The sequence below is a fragment of the Ambystoma mexicanum genome, chromosome 4q, assembly GCF_040938575.1.
Source record: "Ambystoma mexicanum isolate Mex_15411 chromosome 4q, UKY_AmexF1_1, whole genome shotgun sequence".
In the NCBI taxonomy this organism is placed as follows: Eukaryota; Metazoa; Chordata; class Amphibia; order Caudata; family Ambystomatidae; genus Ambystoma; species Ambystoma mexicanum.
In genome coordinates this window covers 75,930,364-75,952,751 of record NC_090928.1, presented here as the reverse complement: position 1 = coordinate 75,952,751, position 22,388 = coordinate 75,930,364, and positions in this window count along the sequence as shown.

Here is a 22,388-nt window from a genome sequence, read left to right as displayed (position 1 = left end):
TGTAAGGAAAAAGGCGTGTAAGGATGTATGAACATGTAATGTAAGTTGTCTTCTATGATACCCATCTGCCACTATTGATAACCTTGCTGCAGTTGGCTCTGTAAGAATAAAGGGCAGTCGGGTTCATTAGTGGGACAGTGGGAAAGAAAGAGGTGAAAACTGTTGTGTGGATGGGTGCAGGTCGGAAACACATGGGTCCTGAGTGCCAATCTGTTTTCTATGGGTCTGGCGGAAGAACATTGGGAGTAAGTTATTCATAGGAAAGAGCCCAAGATCTGATAGTCTACAGTGCTTTGGGTCTTGTTAGCCACTGATGTAGGAGTGTGGCAGGGCTAAAGAGGAGAGCTTAGTCTTGGCTCAGCTAGTGTTAATGTGGCAATGGCTAGGCCTGTGATGGAATTTTGTTGGGGGGGGGTGGTTCCTGTGTGTAGTGTTAAGGTGGGAGGAGATCTTTGAGGAGAGATGATATATGTATCTTGCTTTGTATCCCATGAAGAAGAAAATAAGCACCAATTTGACCTTCCTTAGCATGTTGGTTAGCAGGCTGGAAGATGTCTCAAACTTCACTCTGTCATGCCCTAGTACTATGCTTAGTGGCCTGCTGGGGCTTTTGCCTGTTGAGGGCAGGGCAAGGAATTAGTCAGACATTGGTCGGGAGAGGGGCCAGAATCAGTGCTCATTTTGCTCAGATGTCTAGCCTGCTATGTCCGACAAGCCCCAAACTCTTCTCGGTCAGATCAGAATGAAATAAACCCACCCCCCACCATCAACAGCCACAACTCACCAGGTTTTGGCATGGCACCAGGCCTTCGGTATCAGAATGATGCTGCAACCCTGCAGGGGATTCTTAACGATGAAACAAGGAGTTTGATTGATGGAAGGTGGAGTGTGATTTCTTTAAAAATGTGCAGCATCTTGGCCTAAAAATAAAATGGGACCGGGAGGTACTACAGCAGCAGAATGGTGAGGTTCAGTGTGTTGCAGTGACAGACAGCAGTTTGGGGTTGGGGGATATGATGGACTTTACAATAAGGCTGTAATCTTGAGTTTGCGGTCTCTCTGGCCCCTTGCTATGTAAGGGTCTCAGGGAGTATTCCTTAATTGTGTCACAGCTAAATGATGGGATCATGGCAACATCAGCCATTGTTTAGTCATCCAGAATGTAAGGGCTGCCCTTCCAATGGTAGGGAGAGTATCAGGGATTAGCATGTGGACAAGCTGTTCCTCACAGAGTGTCTCCTGGAGCCAGGGAAGCTATTGCCTCACCCAATTACAGCTGTTTACGCTAAAGAAGAGAAGGAAGGAGAATAGAGACGGTCAGGCGGCCTCTCTGAAGTACGTGGGGCTGTTGACTCAAATTATTCTCCTCATTTACAACTTTTACACAAGTTGGTAAGACACCTTAGGAAAATGCCAGCGAAGGCAGCGGAAGTACACTACACTTGCTTCTAAAATGTGCAGCTGCTGTGTGCACTGTCTGTGACCACAAAAGCAATGGCACTTTGCCCTTCCTTGGTCTCATGCCAAACTAGCTGACAATTGTATACAGTGGATGTGCAAGATAAAGAAGAAGCTTGCAGGCACCTCAAAAATGGGCAACATGGCATCCATGTGGATACAATCAGACATTTTGTAAAGTCATGGGCTACTCTGTAAACTGCTCTTAGGTTGTAGAATGCTGCTTTTAGGATCTCATTTAGTCTTCCCACCCCAGTATATAGACAGATATACACATTCACACTTGCAGTACAAAGAAGAAGCTTGCCGGTCCCTGAAAAATGAGCAAAACACCATTTGTGTGGATATGATCAACCATTTTGTAAATGCCTAGGCTACTAAGCAAGCTGGTTTTAGGGTTATATAATTCTACCTGTAAGAGATGCTTTAGTGTGCCCAGACCTGCATAAATAGACAAACACACACAGACAGTCACCACCAAAGCAGGCTAAAAACACCTATGCAATGTGTCCCATGGTTTCAAATCCATGGGCAGAAAAACAGTGCCAACTGAGTACTAGGGCACCATTGGATCTCTTGCTGCACATCCCTATCAGCACTTACAGCATGTACTAGAATACCAATACAGAGGCACTCTTAGGGCTTCCCCATCCACCTCTTGCACACTTATATCATGCGCTAGTATGCCCATACTGTGACAAAATGGATTCTGCCCTGCGTACGTACAAGGACGAGTAGAGGCTAAAATACCAACTCAACCCTCACTCTGGTACAAACCAAGAGCCAACACAATCATCAAGGTAAAACAGGCACTATTAAGAGATATACCTCCTTCACCTTTTGTGGTAACATGGGCAGAGGGAAGGCTATACTCTCAAGAAGGGTGTGAACATGATTCAGTAGCCATGCAAACAGCAAAGCATAATAGTCCAAATAAAGGGCATGTCCAATCAAGGATCTATAAAAACGTTAAATAAAACACACCATCTACAAAATAATTAAATAGAAAAACACTACAAAACTCAGCCCTGAGAAAAGAACAGAGAATAAGCGGAAAAGCATAATGCATCACTCTGAGTAGTGAATCAGGGGTGTCAAACAATTAAAAACCACATTGTTCTTGAACAAGTATATGTTTCTTGGATGCAAAAAGGGAATTTGTGACCTAACCAGTCTCTAGGGCCCAGAACCGGACCAAGGGGAGGTTAATAGTAAATAGTACCTTTTTGCAGTTCTTTGCAATTCAACAGTGTCGAACTAGGTTTCGAGCTGTTGTGTAAATGGTTTGAACTAAGTTCGGAGATTTTGTGTCATAGTTGATCCAAGCGTAGAACGGGTGTTGAGCTGGGTCAAATACGGGAGCTCAGTAGTTCGAAGGTGGCACTCGAGCGATGCAGGTCGGAATGTGTACCAGGGTAGCTTTGAAGTAGAATGGTTTGAGACAGGTTTATCTGCTGGTTACTATCGAAGAGTGACACTCCAGCAGTTTTGGCCGCAGTCCGGTATGGGTACGAAGCAGTGACATTTATATTCCAGTATGCTGTTTGGCGAGGCAGAGGTTGAAGGTTGAGCGGGATAGAATTGTTTGGCATGGGAGGAAGTCAGCAAGTAGTGTCCCAGTGCTTTGAGTTGAGAGCCGACAAGGAGCTGTTGATTCAAGGTATCCGACAGTGTTGATGTGGTTTGATTGGTGCAAGCACGTTGGGGTGAAGAGTTTGAGGACAGCAGCTGCGTGGTTCCAGGTGGCAAGCAGGTGTCGAGCCTGGTCGAGGCAGAAGTATGTTGCGCTTCGAAACAGTGCTCAGCAGATTGTCCTTTCAGAAATGGAATTAGCTGCATATTTTAATTAATTAATTAAATACAATGGAAAAAGCCAGGGCTTCTACACCCTTACCAAATGGCCATCCGTCATGCCTACAGTATTAAGACACCCCAGAGTAACACCACGTCTGCGTATTTGCATACAGTAAGTACCAAGACACCCACATAGCCCTCACAGTGCACCTCCAGCTGCACCTACAGTATGTAATAGTACACCCATACTGCAGCACCCCCAGATCTCTCACAATGTACCTCTGTCAACTGAAATCATGGAGTAGTATGCCCATAAAGTACTGAGAAACCCTCAGCGTTTTTCCAGTGCACCTTTATCCACACTTAGAATATATATGAGTATATACATACAGTGCTGAGGCACATTTAGTGCTCTCGCAAGGCACCTGAAAGAATACTTACTGTATGTGATGGTACACCCATAATGAGGCACTCTCAAGACTCTCACAATGCACCTCTATCTGAAACAACAGCATTAAATAGTATACTCATACTGAGACCCACTCAAAGTTCTAACAATACACCTCTGCCACGCGTTCTTCATTTATAGGTATGCCCATACCCGGACATAATATGTCAGATCAATTAAGATTCAAAATGCAAAATATCCCATAGTATATCATTAAATAACAGAACATCCATCATATAAAGTAGAAGAAATTAGATTTGATGGGATTGAGAGAATACATATGCTACATAGAGAGAATTATGAATGTGGCACCACAAAGCACAATATATATTATCTGTAAGCACACTAAACTGAGCCCATGAATTGGGAGTTTTTTGTGACTTTAATGAATTATACTTTCATTGTTTCTAGAATACTGTCCAATTTGTTCTGTATTAACACACATACATTATTCCTAGTATCACGGAATATTATTTATGTTTGAACCTGTTTTAACGTTATATGCATTAATCTGTCTTTCAGATTCATATATCAATGGATTTTAAAGTATAGAAAGAACAGGCATGACATGATTCATAATACTTTCAAGTTCTTTATATCAATCAGGATGACAATGGTTCTTTTATAGGCTACGGCCCTTCTATTACTGTTTTTATTATTACAGGTCCACTCTGCTTTCATTTCCATAGCACCCAAATTGATAATAAATAAATTTCAAATTAAAGACATTTGTTCTGTATTAGTAAATAGGTTGACAAATTCAATGGAAAGTAAGTACGCTACAGTACATATACAATTTAGTGATACAAGGACATCAAATTTAATCTTATGCATTTCAGTTTATGATTAACCTCAACAATGAGGATGACTGATTACATAGGTATGTATTGTTTAAACATATATTTTACAATACAATGAAAATGTAATGGATTTTGAAGTTGATATCGTACAGCCAAGATGAAGATCACTGGGGAGGATCATTTCAAGGTATTGTAAGTTTTCCCACTCAAATCAGGCACACCAAAGCAGAAGATCACTTATTGCATGTGTCTTCGTACAGGCATATGTTGTATGACGTCTGCGGTAAAGCAATCCACGTCATTCAGTTAAGACTTGCAGAACGCCCTGTATTGACTGATCAAAAAGTATATCTTTTTTGTACAATGTATTTTTACTGATCATCCTATACAAAGCATTTACACGCTGTCTGAGCATTAATATAACTATAGAAATTTAGCATTTTACAGAAGGAAAGAGATAAAATCTATCTTTACCATTCTGTATCCAACAGTGAGTCCCACATAGTAAACCATTTACATTTATCTAAAAGAGGGAACAGTCTGCAATGTGTAGTCACAAAGGGGAATGGACATTGGATTCTAGAAAAGAACATTATATGAACACATAAAATGTTGTAGGAAAGACATAGGGCCTCATTCCGAGTACGGCGCTAACCAATGGCGCTATTAACGCCTTGGTTGACGCCGTACCCGGACCGGCAGCGCCTTGGTGGTTGGCGGAATTACCGCCCCATTCCAAGGTTGGCGGGGCGGTAATTCCCCAATCCCCATTTACCCTTCCCCATTCCCATTCTTGCCCCATAGGGCATAATGGGAGTGGGGAAGGCGTCAATTACGCCACCGTAAATTACGGTGGCGTAATTAACATCAAGGTCCCTTAGCGCCATGGTATTTAACGCCTGCTAAAAGCAGGTGTTAAAAGCACCATGGCGCTAAGGGAACTCGGAGTATGGCGGTAAGGGATTACCGCCACCGCTCTCGTTAGCGGTGGCCGCTATCCCTTACCGCCATACTCGGAATGAGGCCCAATACCCTTTACTGTTATATCCTGTCAAGCCTCGATATACTGTCAAGCCTTGAGTCTAAGTTCACAACACACACAAGTTCCAATCAGCAATGTCTTTAAGGATCCAGGGATCATTCCCCAAGCTATAAATTCTGACGTACAATCAAAAAAGTTACAAAGGGACTCATGGATCGTCCCTAAGCTTCAAACCATAATTCACAAACACAAAATTCCAACAAACAATGGGCCTTATTCCAAGAATGCCGATATCCTGGCGGTAGAGCCGCCAGGATACCAGTATTTGTTACTTACCCTTACTGGAACTCGGTCCAGTGGCATTGCCACTGGATTACGAGTGCCAGCTGGACGGTGTTCATCCCAATTAATGGAATGCCATAGGACTCCATGAGGGTATTTGCTGTCATTATTGCCACTGCCAATGCCTGGGGCGGTAATGGTGGCTTTTATTGCAAGTAGGGCACCTGGCTAACCTCCAGCTTTAACTGTAGGCAACCCAGGTGCCCACCGGCAAACCTGTAGTCGGGCAGTCCGGTAAAGTGCCGATATCCACAAATACCAGCACTTTCTTACCGGACCACCTGACTTGGAAAGAGGCCCACAGTCTTTAAGCAGCCCAGGGATCCTTCCCCAAGCCTCTAGTCGAAATTCACAAGATAGCAGTTCAAAGCAACTCAGGTGTTCCCTTCCCCAAGCTTACAGCCTTGGCACATAACAAACAAATGTTCCGAAATAGCTCACAGGCTTCCTTCCCCAAGCTGCCAGCCTTTGTCTGGATGAGCAGGAACTTCTTCCCACAGTCTAGGTGCAGTTAATGGGCCACCATTTGTAGGTCACGAAACCAGTATGGTTCACCCTACTTTCATCCCCCTCTGCGATTCTTTCACGTTCACAAATTCACAGTAATGCAAAGAATGGAAGGCTATTTGATGTTAAGTAACTTTTTGGCTTTTCTGTTCCTCTAACATGCTTCCTTGGCTGTCTGCAAAATCCTTCACTCTGCTGGTTTAGTGTAAGAACGTTAAAGGTGCTTCTTCTGCATTTTGATCCCACTTCACTAGCTCCCCTTGGCTGTGCGTTATACTCTACTAGTGTTCTGTTTCCCCATTGTTTCATTCACTATAGTAGCATTCGGAACTTCAAGCCTTTTCAATTGAGTTCTATCGGAAGCTTTCAACAACGTGCCGGCTGCACGCGACCACTCTGATACAATGTAATATCTTTAATTGTGTTTGGTTTTCTACACGCTCCTGGATTCAATGCAATTCTATGAAATTCAATGGCTGTCGTGTTCTCTTCTCCGTTCAACAGCTTCTTGAGATCACGGTCTTACCCCCTGCCCCTCATGCACCCCTAGAGGATGTTTCCACCAAGGGCAACGAGCACTCATTAAGCACGGTGAAGGGGACACCACTCTCCATGGCTCCCTTGTCTCTCGCACTTCAGCTCCTTGGATACACAGCTCCCTCGCCACGCATCAACACTCCAATTAGCAATGTCTCCTTCCAGCGTCTTGGCGTCCCATGCTCCTTGGGACAGTAGTGCTTGCTTCTCCTCTTCCCTCTCTCTCTCAGGTCCCTATGTATATACACCTGTTGAAGGGCTTTTCCGGTGTGCACCACTTTACTTACTTTCCTGACTCCAATCAGGCCAAATATTGGGAAGTGCCTGACCTTTAGATCTTATGCTCCCTCTTTTTGTCTCAGTACCATAATGGTACTTTCTATAGGTAGCATTCATTACTCTTGTGATAATATTCTTCTTCCCAGTACTGGACATCACTTTAATGGAATCAATAGGATAAGAGTGACAATAACCTAAGCTGAGGGAGGGTGAATTATGTCACTGTCATGAAAGGGGGGATACCATGTCTTTCCCTCTGGTACTCTCGCCCCAATCCCCAATCACCCTCGGCCCAGGTGATCCTTCCTCGCTAGTCCACCCCAAGAGTCAGGATCCAAAAATGATGGCCCTTTACAGGCCACCTGAACAGAAGATCCCTCGGGAGTTGATGTGAGAATACCTTCTGGTTTTTCACACACCACACAGGAAATCAGAAAGGATGCTACCCATGACATCACTAATGACATCACAAATGATGTCATCCATTATGTCTTTACTTTACTTTTACTTTATTAAATTTGTAACGCGCACCCATTGACCCATAGGGTTTGCAGCTATGCGTGCACTTTTGGGTTATAACTGGGACTCGAAACTGAATTGCACGGGAAGCCAATGAAGTGAGCGTCTCACCGTAGTTACATGGTCTCTGCGAGAGAGTCCTAATACCACCCTTACTGCCCCATTTTGGATTACCTGCAGTTTCCTACAGATAGACTTATTGATTCCGATCAAGCGACTCGAGCAATAATCGATCTTGGCTCCTATTGTTGCCCTTGCTATCGTCTCTGCATTGGCCTGCAAAATCAGGGGCCTAAGTTGGACCAGGAGTCTAATATAATGGGCATATGATGAGACAATAGTAGAGACATGATGGTTCATGGTAAGATGTTGGTGTGGCACGAACGCCAACCCCTTTACTTTCTTAAGAGGACAGATTTGTACGTCTCCTAGATGGAAGAATTTGTATGCTGTACACAATTTTCATAGCATATTAGGTAAACCAACAACTAAGCTCAGTCTTCCCTCTGTTCAAGGCTAGTTTGTTCTGAACCATCTATGACTCAATAAGCTGGTAGGTTTTGTTAATCAATACTTCGTCCAGGTCATGATTCCCAGAGCGAGGGATGATACACTGTGTATCATCCACGTAGTTCGTACAAATAACCCTCTCATGTGGTAACATCGCAAAGAACGGAACAGTGGAGAGGTTGTATAAGCAAGGCGAGGTGCAAGAGCCCTGAGTCACCCCAAAGCTGACAATAATGGGTGCAGCCTCTGCTTCCAGACCGAATACACAACTCTCTCAGTTGCTAAGAAAAGACAGCATCCACTGAGTCGCCTCAGGGGAGAAGTTAGCAACCTCACCCAACCTGGTGACTAAGATGTGATGATCCACCAGGTCGAATGATGCTGACAAATCCAACAGCATAAGAAGGGAGGCCTCCCCATTGTCCATACAATGAAGTAGTTTAGATTTAAGTTCTAGGAGTGCTGACTCTGCAAAATCCGGTCCTAAAACCTGACTGAAGGTTATTAAGAATGGGATATTCCTTCAGATGCTTCGATGTCTGTCGATAGGCCACCTGATCTAAGATCTTTAGGAGGAACGGTGTGTTCATGATAGGCCTAAAGTTATTAGGAATATCAGTGGAAAGACCTGTTTTTTTAATATTGGTGTGACCCAAGCCTTTTTTAAGATTTGTGGGATGACTCCTGTCTCCAAGAAAGTATTAATAAATGTACAGATAGATGCCAATAGAGTCGGAGAACAGGTCATGGTCGCCGACATATCATTCTTGCATTTAGTGGCCTTTAATTGATTTATAATCAGTTCCAATTCATCAACTGAGATGGTATTAAAGTTAAAGATGGCAATAGAAGATCCTCAAAGACCCAATCTAAGTTCGGATTGCCGACACCAGATAAAGTAGATAGTTTCATGTCAATATCTGCCCGAATCTTGCTCAGTTTCTCATGCATAGGCATAGCCTGCTGGATTCCTGAACACCAGGTCTTATCCTTGACCAATCATTCGGAGTCCACCGTATTTGTTGTTTCACGTTCTTTTAAGATTTTAAATATCTCCCTAGTATCGGACTGGGCATTCCTGAGCCTGTTGTTAAAAAAGTTCTTTTTTGCATCCAAAATGGCTGTTTTGTAAGATCTGGCTGTCGTTTTATATGCAAATAATGTTGACCCAGTTAGTTTGGCTTTCCAAATGTAGAAGAGTTTCAGAGTAGTACTCTTAAGAGATTTTAGCTCTGGGGAAAACCAAAGGTTACGTTAGGTATTCTGTTTATATGATTTGATCTTTACCAGTGCAAGCGTATTCACCACATTTCGATGCTTGCAAGAATAGAGTCTGCCATGTCCTCGGGAGAGGTCAAGTCCAACCTTGACCCCTGAGAAGCAAGCATGGGTTCAACTCTATCCACTGAGATATGTTTGAGATCTCTGCCAGGAACTATGTCTTGTGACGCCATCATGAAGCAAGACACAGACAACAGATTCAAAGTTCAAACAAAAATTATTTATTAACTCAAATGTCAGGATGGTATAAGGCCTAATTTACCCTATGTTAAGGTGGGATTTCCTTACCTGAACGAAACTATGGAAAGTCTGAGTCAAAGAGTTCAATTTAAAAGTCCATCTGTGTCCGAAACCTATTCTTGCCATCACAACTATATCAATGCAATGTGTAGGGATGTCAATAATAAAAGAAATGGTGATTACCACAAAGTTCAGAGCTTCCTACGGCTTTTTGCTTCCTTTTCAGCTCCCCTTCTCCAAGTTCAAGAATGTGCCATAAAAGTTTCATGATTACCTTTCTCAAGTTCAAGGCGAAATAGTTCCACACAATTCTCAGGGTTCCCTTCCCCAAGTTCAATGCAACACAATTCAAAGAAAAGCTTCGGGTTGCATTCCCGAAGTTCAATGCAACACAGTTCAAACGAAAAGGGTCATGAGGCTTCGTACTCAAGACAACATTTGCAGTTCCTAAAGTCTAAGAGTTCCCTTCCCCAAAACTTTAACTCAGCCACATGTACTTGTTTTATTGTTTTCCAAAAGTTCAATACAACTGTAGGTCAACCTGATCCTCCTGGATTGCATCACCAGCTCGCTTACAGTGCTTCTCCTTGACTTGTTTAACAATGGTTTTGGTTTTTACAATTTACGGCTCACTGGTCTAGGCGCAGTTATCAGACCACACGGTCCACCCATCACAGGTCGTGCAGCCAGGATCTCTAGGTCTCTTCAGACCACAAAGGTTTTTCTATACTTGCCCCTGTGTTCACATTCACTTATCTCCTCTTTGTCGACCTCTTGGCTTTATATGCAGTTTTATACTTTTTTGGCTTCTCCTAGTTAGCCTCTTGGCTTTACACAAATTTCCACACCTCTTTATATGATTATGATATGTTATTTATAATGCGCTTAATGCACAGAGGTTTCTAAGCGCAGACCTGGGGATCGAACCTGTATCGCTTCGTGTCGTCTTGTTTCCAAGGCGAGCACGTTGCCCCTGAGCTATCTTCCCGAGACATTATCAAACATATGTTGAAGGGAAATCCTTCCCGTATTCAACAAGTGTTCATTGTGAAGAAATAGGTCAACAGTAAAAACATTTGCAGTTTCAGTCCCTGTGCTGTACTTGCAACACACCACACGTATCCATGGCAACGTCTAATGGGCAAGCGTCTCAAATATAGAAGTCTAATATACATTACAAGTGCTGCTCCAAGTTCACTGAAATATTCATAAATATAGTCCAGTTATCAAAAGGATCTCTACAGTCAATAGTCTGAAAAACAAATACAAAGCAAAACAAACACATGCAAAACCGCAAACAATGCAATGTGCTTGCAAATACAAATCACATTAATTAGGGCAATCATTTTACTGCACATGTTTTATCATTACACCTGCATACCTACTGAGAAAACCATACCAACCTATAAAATGACATGTAAAATCAAAATAAATGCTAATAAACACAGAGTTCCCATTAATGTAAAACACAGTGTGAGCCAGTGTGAGAAGTCCTTACAAATATCATTGCTTAAGTGCAATGCTATTTATTACACGATATATTGAAAGATGGTTTAAAAACATAAGATAGTGAAAAGGTAATTTACAATTAGAAAAGTCGACATCTGAAAATAATTTTAGGGTGAAAGAAAATTAAAAACATCTAATAAACAAATATAGGTTCATCATCAGTTATACTGATTCTGCATAGTCTTATCGTCCATTTACAACCAATTGTCAGATTCTTATTTTCAATGTATATTGGCTACTCATCCTAAGTATATATACTTGGTGAACAAGTCTCTTAAACATGTATCAGTCATTCTCATTCATGTTGACTGGGATTTTCTATACATAACATAAAGAACGTTCATTTATCTCTATATTTGTCTTCATATCTGATCTGGAACTGGAATCAGGAGACTACTAAATTAAACATGACAAAAATACAAAGTAACCATAAGAGCCACATTATAAAAGATATATATATATATATATATATATATATATATATATATATATATATTCAGTGAAAAAAACTTTGTTAAAGGGACGTTATGGTTAAGTTGCGCTACTAAAAACCTATGAAATTCAGTGAAAAAACTTTGTTAAAGGGACGTTATGGTTCCAAGTAAAACCGAAAAACCCTTGAAATTCGCCAGTTATGGTAAGCTAAGCAACCATAACTCACGCCACCACCGTGCACTGCTAAGACTAACACCCAGGACATCAAAGATGACATCACAAATGTCATTGATGACATCACTGATGACATCACATGTGTATGTACTTCTCATGAAATATGTGTAGAAGGGATTCTTATTATGTTGCGAAAAAAGTGTCAAGAATCATTGCAAGAAATATACCCTAATAAGTGCATTGAACGATGCATTGATATAAATAGCATCCTATTATGGGGTTCTATCTAGTATACTAAGCTACTCATACAGAAACATAACATTGTGTGCAGCGTACAAGATGAAGGTATGATATTCGTAATGTTAATATGTTGAATAATGAAATGATAATTGTTTTCTTAATAGATTTTTGTGTACTGTGAAATATGTAATAAGTAGCTAATAAAACCCATGTATTACATAATTGCATTACTATAGACAAAACACAAAGACACAAGAACACATACCAATATGGGTATATACAGGGAAAGTGATTTAGCAAAAACGCACAAGTAGTAGCAGAAACAATTCATAACTTAACTGATTAGTTTCATGCAAATAAATGATTGCTCTGTTTCAAAGCTGCTATTAACCCTATGTATATGTATCACTTGATGTGATTGGACCCTAAGGAAAGTAGTGTGAGTACAATGTATACAAATATGACCATATACAGGGAAAGTACAGCCATAAAAAAAACAACAGAACTATCAGAAAGTGCTCATAAGTCTAGTTATTATCTTTATGCACAAAAAGGATTGCTGTCTTTCAAGCTTGTGTTTTCCCATATGCATATGTTTCATATGATGTGACTGTACTCTAAGGGAATTACTGTAAGAACCTACTAGAAGGATATGTCTACAAATAAAATAAAATTCGTAGTTTCTGACTGTTACTGAAGAAAACCATGTGGCCTAGATATGTCAGCAAAAGAAAAAATAGTGAGCCAGACATGTGATGTCATCAGTGATGTCATCAATGACATTTGTGATGTCATCTTTGATGTCCTGGGTGTTAGTCTTAGCAGTGCACGGTGGTGGCGTGAGTTATGGTTGCTTAGCTTACCATAACTGGCGAATTTCAAGGGTTTTTCGGTTTTACTTGGAACCATAACGTCCCTTTAACAACGTTTTTTCACTGAATTTCATAGGTTTTTAGTAGCGCAACTTAACCATGACGTCCCTTTAACAAAGTTTTTTCACTGAATTTCATAGGTTTTTAGTAGCGCAACTTAACCATAACGTCCCTTTAACAAAGATATATATATATATATATATATATATATATATGTATATATATATATATATATATATATATATATATATATATATATATATATATATATATATATGAGGTCAATTGTGAAAAGGTCAATTGTGACCCTTTAAATATGGTCAATTGTTCATTCGAACAATTGTAAACAAACAATTTGGGTAATACCGTCTTTGCGCGGGCTGCCAAAGAATCTGTCAAGGTTGTTATCAGGTGCTAAATTGAATTCTTATCTCATGATCAGCCTCATGTGACTGATTTCTTTCAACAACTTTTCAATATCATCAAGCACCAATTTTGGGTTATTGTTAAGTATACACTGCAGAGGGTGATGTTTTTCCCCCAATATTGACCTTAGCATTTAATAACTTACTTCCTAATCTCTTCTTACATCATTGAATGGCCATGCACCCAAGACTCTATGCCCTGGCAACAACCACCGCAGCATATCACATCCATAGAGTCAAACATTTCAACTATGATCTATGGGAAACTTTTAATGTCCGCGAACAATGTGAGTGTTCTTAGAACACTTTGAACTTGCCAGCGAACAATACGGTCACCATTTTCAGGACACCCCCTACGAACATTTCAGAACAACGCGATAGTTCTTAGAACACTTTCAACTTAACAACGAACAATACGGACAGCGTCCTAAGGACACCCCCTACGAACATTCCAGGACACCGGCAGTGTTCTCAAAAACGTCTTCAGAACACCCCCATTTTGTTTATTTGCGAACATTTCAGGACACCGCAGGTGTTCTTAGAACACATTCAACTTGACAGAGAACAATACGGACAGCGTCCTCAGGACACCCCCTACGAACACTCCCCGGACACCGCGAGTGTTCTTAGAAGCGTCTTCAGAGCACCACCATCTTGTTTATTTGCGAACATTTCAGGACACCGCGAGTGTTCTTAGGACACATCCAACTTGACAGAGAACAATACGGACAGCGTCCTCAGGACACCCCCTACGAACACTCCCCGGACACCGCGAGTGTTCTTAGAAGCGTCTTCAGAACACCACCATCTTGTTTATTTGCGAACATTTCAGGACACCGCGAGTGTTCTTAGGACACATTCAACTTGACAGAGAACAATACGGACAGCGTCCTCAGGACACCCCCTACGAACACTCCCCGGACACCGCGAGTGTTCTTAGAAGCGTCTTCAGAACACCACCATCTTGTTTATTTGCGAACATTTCAGGACACCGCGAGTGTTCTTAGGACACATCCAACTTGACAGAGAACAATACGGACAGCGTCCTCAGGACACCCCCTACGAACACTCCCCGGGCACCGCGAGTGTTCTTAGAAGCGTCTTCAGAACACCCCCATTTTGTTTATTTGCGAACATTTCAGGACACCGCGGTTGTTCTTAGAACACATTCAACTTGACAGAGAACAATACGGACAGCATCCTCTGGACACCCCCTACGAACATTTCAGGACACCGGGAGTGTTCTCAAAAACGTCTTCAGAACACCCCCATTTTGTTTATTTGCGAACATTTCAGGACACCGCGGGTGTTCTTTGAACACATTCAACTTGACAGAGAACAATACAGACAGCGTCCTCAGGACTCCCCCTATGAACACTCCCCGGACACCGCGAGTGTTCTTAGAACAGTTTCACTTTGCTTGCGAACAAAACGGACACATATTGAGTCCTTAGAACACCCCCCAGTCAGTTTATTTAGAACATTTCAGAACACCCGTGATGTCCGCAAACAAATCGAACACAAAAAGAACGTCTAACACATAAAAAACACAACTTTCATCCTATCTCATACACTCCCACCCTCCCCAAACACTCCTACACACCAACACACTCTACTAAATACACATTTTGAACAAAGTTTCACCGCGCTGTCCGCGGACGTCCGCGAATCCAAGATGGCGGGCGCTACCGAAAAATCTGACGCGCTTCACGCTCCACGCCGTCCAATCAGCGAACATGTTGCATGTCCGTGAACATCACGCAAGACAATTGGCCAATCAGGACACTGTCCGCGGAGCGAACAGGGAAGTGTGTCCGCGAACCGAACACAGATATCACTAATTTTTTTTTACCTACTTTTTGGTCATTTTAAAAAAAAACTACTGGACGGATTTTCACCAAATTTACAAAAGCACGCTTTCGGGACCAAGCCGCTGCTCCTGGTCCAAATTTGGTGGAAATACATCCAGCGGTTTGGGCTGTAGGCGCGAGCACATTTTTTTTCCCATTCAGTCTATGGGGAAAAAAAAGTATTGGGACCCCCCTATAACTTTGCCCCCCCCTGGACGAATCCTCACCAAACTTTGCAAAACAATTCAGAGTGACCCAAATACTTTTTTTGCAAAGTTTGGTGAGGATCCGTTTAGGGAGAGCGAAGTTATAAGCCACCCAAAAAGTGCTCTTCCTATGGAAACAGCAACTTAACCATAACTACATGGCCACTACCGTGGCCATGTAATGCGGTCAATTGTGAAAAGGTCAATTGTGACCGTTTAAATATGGTCAATTGTTCATTCGAACAATTGTAAACAAACAATTTGGGTAATACCGTCTTTGCGCGGGCTGCCAAAGAATCTGTCAAGGTTGTTATCAGGTGCTAAATTGAATTCTTATCTCATGATTAGCCTCATGTGACTGATTTCTTTCAACAACTTTTCAATATCATCAAGCACCAATTTTGGGTTATTGTTAAGTATACACTGCAGAGGGTGATGTTTTCCCCCCAATATTGACCTTAGCATTTAATAACTTACTTCCTAATCTCTTCTTACATCATTGAATGGCCATGCACCCAAGACTCTATGCCCTGGCAACAACCACCGCAGCATATCACATCCATAGAGTCAAACATTTCAACTATGATCTATGGGAAACTTTTAATGTCCGCGAACAATGTGAGTGTTCTTAGAACACTTTGAACTTGCCAGCGAACAATACGGACACCATTTTCAGGACACCCCCTACGAACATTTCAGAACAACGCGATAGTTCTTAGAACACTTTCAACTTAACAACGAACAATACGGACAGCGTCCTAAGGACACCCCCTACGAACATTCCAGGACACCGGCAGTGTTCTCAAAAACGTCTTCAGAACACCCCCATTTTGTTTATTTGCGAACATTTCAGGACACCGCAGGTGTTCTTAGAACACATTCAACTTGACAGAGAACAATACGGACAGCGTCCTCAGGACACCCCCTACGAACACTCCCCGGACACCGCGAGTGTTCTTAGAAGCGTCTTCAGAGCACCACCATCTTGTTTATTTGCGAACATTTCAGGACACCGCAAGTGTTCTTAGGACACATCCAACTTGACAGAGAACAATACGGACAGCGTCCTCAGGACACCCCCTACGAACACTCCCCGGACACCGCGAGTGTTCTTAGAAGCGTCTTCAGAACACCACCATCTTGTTTATTTGCGAACATTTCAGGACAACGCGAGTGTTCTTAGGATACATTCAACTTGACATAGAACCATACATTTGTTTTTCACCCAAAGTTATAAGCAAATATGAATGTGATATGCTGCGGTGGTTGTTGCCAGGGCATACAGTCTTGGGTGCATGGCCAAATGGCCATGCACCCAAGACTCTATGCCCTGGCAACAACCACCGCAGCATATCACATCCATAGAGTCAAACATTTCAACTATGATCTATGGGAAACTTTTAATGTCCGCGAACAATGTGAGTGTTCTTAGAACACTTTGAACTTGCCAGCGAACAATACGGATGCCGTTTTCAGGACACCCCCTACGAACATTTCAGAACAACGCGATAGTTCTTAGAACACTTTCAACTTAACAACGAACAATACGGACTGCGTCCTAAAGACACCCCCTACAAACATTCCAGGACACCGGGAGTGTTCTCAAAAACCTCTTCAGAACACCCCCATTTTGTTTATTTGCGAACATTTCAGGACACCGCGGGTGTTCTTAGAACACATTCAACTTGACAGAGAACAATACGGACAGCGTCCTCAGGACACCCCCTACGAACACTCCCCAGACACCGCAAGTGTTCTTAGAAGCTTCTTCAGAACACCACCATCTTGTTTATTTGCGAACATTTCAGGACACCACGAGTGTTCTTAGGACACATTCAACTTGACAGAAAACAATACGGACAGCGTCCTCAGGACACCCCCTACGAACACTCGCCGGACACCGCAAGTGTTCTTAGAAGCGTCTGCAGAACACCACCATCTTGTTTATTTGCGAACATTTCAGGACACCGCGAGTGTTCTTAGGACACATTCAACTTGACAGAGAACAATACGGACAGCGTCCTCAGGACACCCCCTACGAACACTCCCCGGACACCGCGAGTGTTCTTAGAAGCGTCTTCAGAACACCACCATCTTGTTTATTTGCGAACATTTCAGGACACCGCGAGTGTTCTTAGGACACATCCAACTTGACAGAGAACAATACGGACAGCGTCCTCAGGACACCCCCTACGAACACTCCCCGGGCACCGCGAGTGTTCTTAGAAGCGTCTTCAGAACACCCCCATTTTGTTTATTTGCGAACATTTCAGGACACCGCGGTTGTTCTTAGAACACATTCAACTTGACAGAGAACAATACGGACAGCATCCTCTGGACACCCCCTACGAACATTTCAGGACACCGGGAGTGTTCTCAAAAACGTCTTCAGAACACCCCCATTTTGTTTATTTGCGAACATTTCAGGACACCGCGGGTGTTCTTTGAACACATTCAACTTGACAGAGAACAATACAGACAGCGTCCTCAGGACTCCCCCTATGAACACTCCCCGGACACTGCGAGTGTTCTTAGAACAGTTTCACTTTGCTTGCGAACAAAACGGACACATATTGAGTCCTTAGAACACCCCCCAGTCAGTTTATTTAGAACATTTCAGAACACCCGTGATGTCCGCAAACAAATCGAACACAAAAAGAACGTCTAACACATAAAAAACACAACTTTCATCCTATCTCATACACTCCCACCCTCCCCAAACACTCCTACACACCAACACACTCTACTAAATACACGTTTTGAACAAAGTTTCACCGCGCTGTCCGCGGACGTCCGCGAATCCAAGATGGCGGGCGCTACCGAAAAATCTGACGCGCTTCACGCTCCACGCCGTCCAATCAGCGAACATGTTGCATGTCCGTGAACATCACGCAAGACAATTGGCCAATCAGGACACTGTCCGCGGAGCGAACAGGGAAGTGTGTCCGCGAACCGAACACAGATATCACTAATTTTTTTTTACCTACTTTTTGGTCATTTTAAAAAAAAACTACTGGACGGATTTTCACCAAATTTACAAAAGCACGCTTTCGGGACCAAGCCGCTGCTCCTGGTCCAAATTTGGTGGAAATACATCCAGCGGTTTGGGCTGTAGGCGCGAGCACATTTTTTTTCCCATTCAGTCTATGGGGAAAAAAAAGTATTGGGACCCCCCTATAACTTTGCCCCCCCCTGGACGAATCCTCACCAAACTTTGCAAAACAATTCAGAGTGACCCAAATACTTTTTTTGCAAAGTTTGGTGAGGATCCGTTTAGGGAGAGCGAAGTTATAAGCCACCCAAAAAGTGCTCTTCCTATGGAAACAGCAACTTAACCATAACTACATGGCCACTACCGTGGCCATGTAATGCGGTCAATTGTGAAAAGGTCAATTGTGACCGTTTAAATATGGTCAATTGTTCATTCGAACAATTGTAAACAAACAATTTGGGTAATACCGTCTTTGCGCGGGCTGCCAAAGAATCTGTCAAGGTTGTTATCAGGTGCTAAATTGAATTCTTATCTCATGATTAGCCTCATGTGACTGATTTCTTTCAACAACTTTTCAATATCATCAAGCACCAATTTTGGGTTATTGTTAAGTATACACTGCAGAGGGTGATGTTTTCCCCCCAATATTGACCTTAGCATTTAATAACTTACTTCCTAATCTCTTCTTACATCATTGAATGGCCATGCACCCAAGATTCTATGCCCTGGCAACAACCACCGCAGCATATCACATCCATAGAGTCAAACATTTCAACTATGATCTATGGGAAACTTTTAATGTCCGCGAACAATGTGAGTGTTCTTAGAACACTTTGAACTTGCCAGCGGACAATACGGACACCGTTTTCAGGACACCCCCTACGAACATTTCAGAACAACGCGATAGTTCTTAGATCACTTTCAACTTAACAACGAACAATACCGACAGCGTCCTAAGGACACCCCCTACGAACATTCCAGGACACCGGGAGTGTTCTTAGAAGCGTCTTCAGAACACCACCATCTTGCTTATTTGAGAACATTTCAGGACACCGCGAGTGTTCTTAGGACACATTCAACTTGACAGAGAACAATACGGACAGCGTCCTCAGGACACCCCCTACGAACACTCCCCAGACACCGCGAGTGTTCTTAGAAGCGTCTTTAGAACACCCCCATTTTGTTTATTTGCGAACATTTCAGGACACCGCGAGTGTTCTTAGGACACATTCAACTTGACAGAGAACAATACGGACAGCGTCCTCAGGACACCCCCTACGAACATTTCAGGACACCGGGAGTGTTCTCAAAAATGTCTTCAGAACACCCCCATTTTGTTTATTTGCGAACATTTCAGGACACCGCGGGTGTTCTTAGAACACATTCAACTTGACAGAGAACAATACGGACAGCGTCCTCAGGACACCCCCTACGAACACTCCCCGGACACCGCAAGTGTTCTTAGAACAGTTTCACTTTGCTTGCGTTCAAAACGGACACATATTGAGTCCTTAGAACACCCCCCAGTCAGTTTATTTAGAACATTTCAGAACACCCGTGATGTCCGCAAACAAATCGAACACAAAAAGAACGTCTAACACATAAAAAACACAACTTTCATCCTATCTCATACACTCCCACCCTCCCCAAACACTCCTACACACCAACACACTCTACTAAATACACATTTTGAACAAAGTTTCACCGCGCTGTCCGCGGACGTCCGCGAATCCAAGATGGCGGGCGCTACCGAAAAATCTGACGCGCTTCACGCTCCACGCCGTCCAATCAGCGAACATGTTGCATGTCCGCGAACATCACGCAAGACAATTGGCCAATCAGGACACTGTCCGCGGGGCGAACAGGGAAGTGTGTCCGCGAACCGAACACAGATATCACTAATTTTTTTTTACCTACTTTTTGGTCATTTTAAAAAAAACTACTTGACGGATTTTCACCAAATTTACAAAAGCACGCTTTCGGGACCAAGCCGCTGCTCCTCATCCAAATTTGGTGGAAATCCGTCAAGCGGTTTGGGTTGCAGGCGCGAGCAACATTTTTTTCCCATTCAGTCTATGGGAAAAAAAAAAGTTTTGGGACCCCCCCTATAACTTTGCCCCCTCTGGACGAATCCTCACCAAACTTTGCAAAAAAATTCAGAGTGACCCAAATACTTTTTCTGCAAAGTTTGGTGAGGATCCGTCAAGGGGGAGCGAAGTTATAAGCCACCCAAAAGGTGCTCTTCCTATGGAAACAGCAACTTAACCATAACTACTTGGCCACTATATAGATATGTGTGTTTGTACACAAGGAAAAAGAGGTGGGTTTATACCATGATCATGAATTAATAGCCAACGTTTTCATCCTCCCCTTGTTTAGTTGCCCCAACTGTTTCTTATTGGGGGTTCCCCCATAATTATTTCCTCCACTTGGTGACATCCTCCTCATTCCTCATAATGCCCCCTGCCCTCCCCCTTTGAGGCATGCAAAATCAACCCCCAATGATGAATCTCTTTTGGCTTTCGGTTTTATACTTGCAAAAGTGTCTTACAATGCATTGATCAGGCAACACAATATAAAATGAAGAGGTTTGCATTGCACCCACTTTTCTCCCTAGCAGCGTGCCACAGGCATCATTTGGCTACCATGTCCCAAATGCTCAGCAGGACATTCACAATGCGCTGGAATTATGCTCACCAGCCATTCCTGTCAAAGTGCCACTTATGGCATCTAGTAAGGTGCCATATATGACAGTGCCATTCATATTTTTGAGTGCTCAGGTATGCAGTAAAGGGGTGCCTGACACAGGTGTTTGCTTTCTGTGGAGATGGGATACATACTTCAGGAAGCTGCTGTGTGTGTGAAGTGTGGGGGTCATGCTGTGTGGTGTTAGTGTCTACGGAGTAGGAGCGGTGCATATTGCAGGTCTATCTATATAATTATAGTAAAGGCATTCTGCAAAAGTTGTTTTGTGCATTTTTTGTATTTTGTATAAGTGAATTCATTAATGAGTACAATTGAAAACGTTACAAAGATAGCCTATAATATTACTTAAAATGTACCATTATTGTGATTAAAGTGCATGATTTGAGCTAGACATGTCAAGACCATGGCACATGGAGTACACCTTTGAAAGTGGTGTAACACGTGTTAGAAGACAAACATATATACAACAAAAAGTTATTTTTAGGAAAAACAAATAATTATAAATAGGAAAGAATCTGTTATGCCAAGGAGACCGCCGTCGGCTCATGGTGATACTAAACGTACCTGATATGTTGGCCGACAACGTTCTGCCAGGCGTGCCATGTTTCTATGTCACCGAATACGGCGCTTTTAGGCACCGTTTCATAAACGTTGGAGGTTACTTTAATGGTCCGGGACGTGGACGAATTTCAATTCCCATCATCCTTGGTTCCGTTCCTTTCTCCAATGGGAATCAGGGAGCATCGCTTTGAACTGCATATTACATTTCACGTAACATGGAAGTATGCTTCCTATTGAAGTTACTCCAGTGATTTGTTGCTCCTGAAGTTCCGTCTTCATCTTCGACTTACCTTGGATTTTCCTACCTGTGTAACGAACCCCCAGCTTGTTGTACGGATTTCTCTTTCTGCCTTCGCCTTGTTGCCGTGTATCGAAACTTCCAGTCTGTCTACGGACCATCCTCCTGGACGCTGATTTTGTTTCAAGTCTTCTGCCCGTGTACCGAACCCAGACTGTTATTTGGTTTGGAATTGGAACTCCTCCACGCGACAGTGCGAACAAGCGCACTGCACGTATCTAATTTCCTTACCTGGGTAATATTGTTTGTCTTGTCAATCGTGTTGTGGCTGCTTCCCAGTTAAACTGACTTCTTCCACATCCTCTTAACTTAAACTCCTCCATGCACAAGAACTCTCTGCAGGGACGTGCACCATCCCGTCTCTAGAGTGATCCGCGTGCCGGCGGGTATAGTTCCCCTACTAATTTTCCTCTTTGTTGTTTT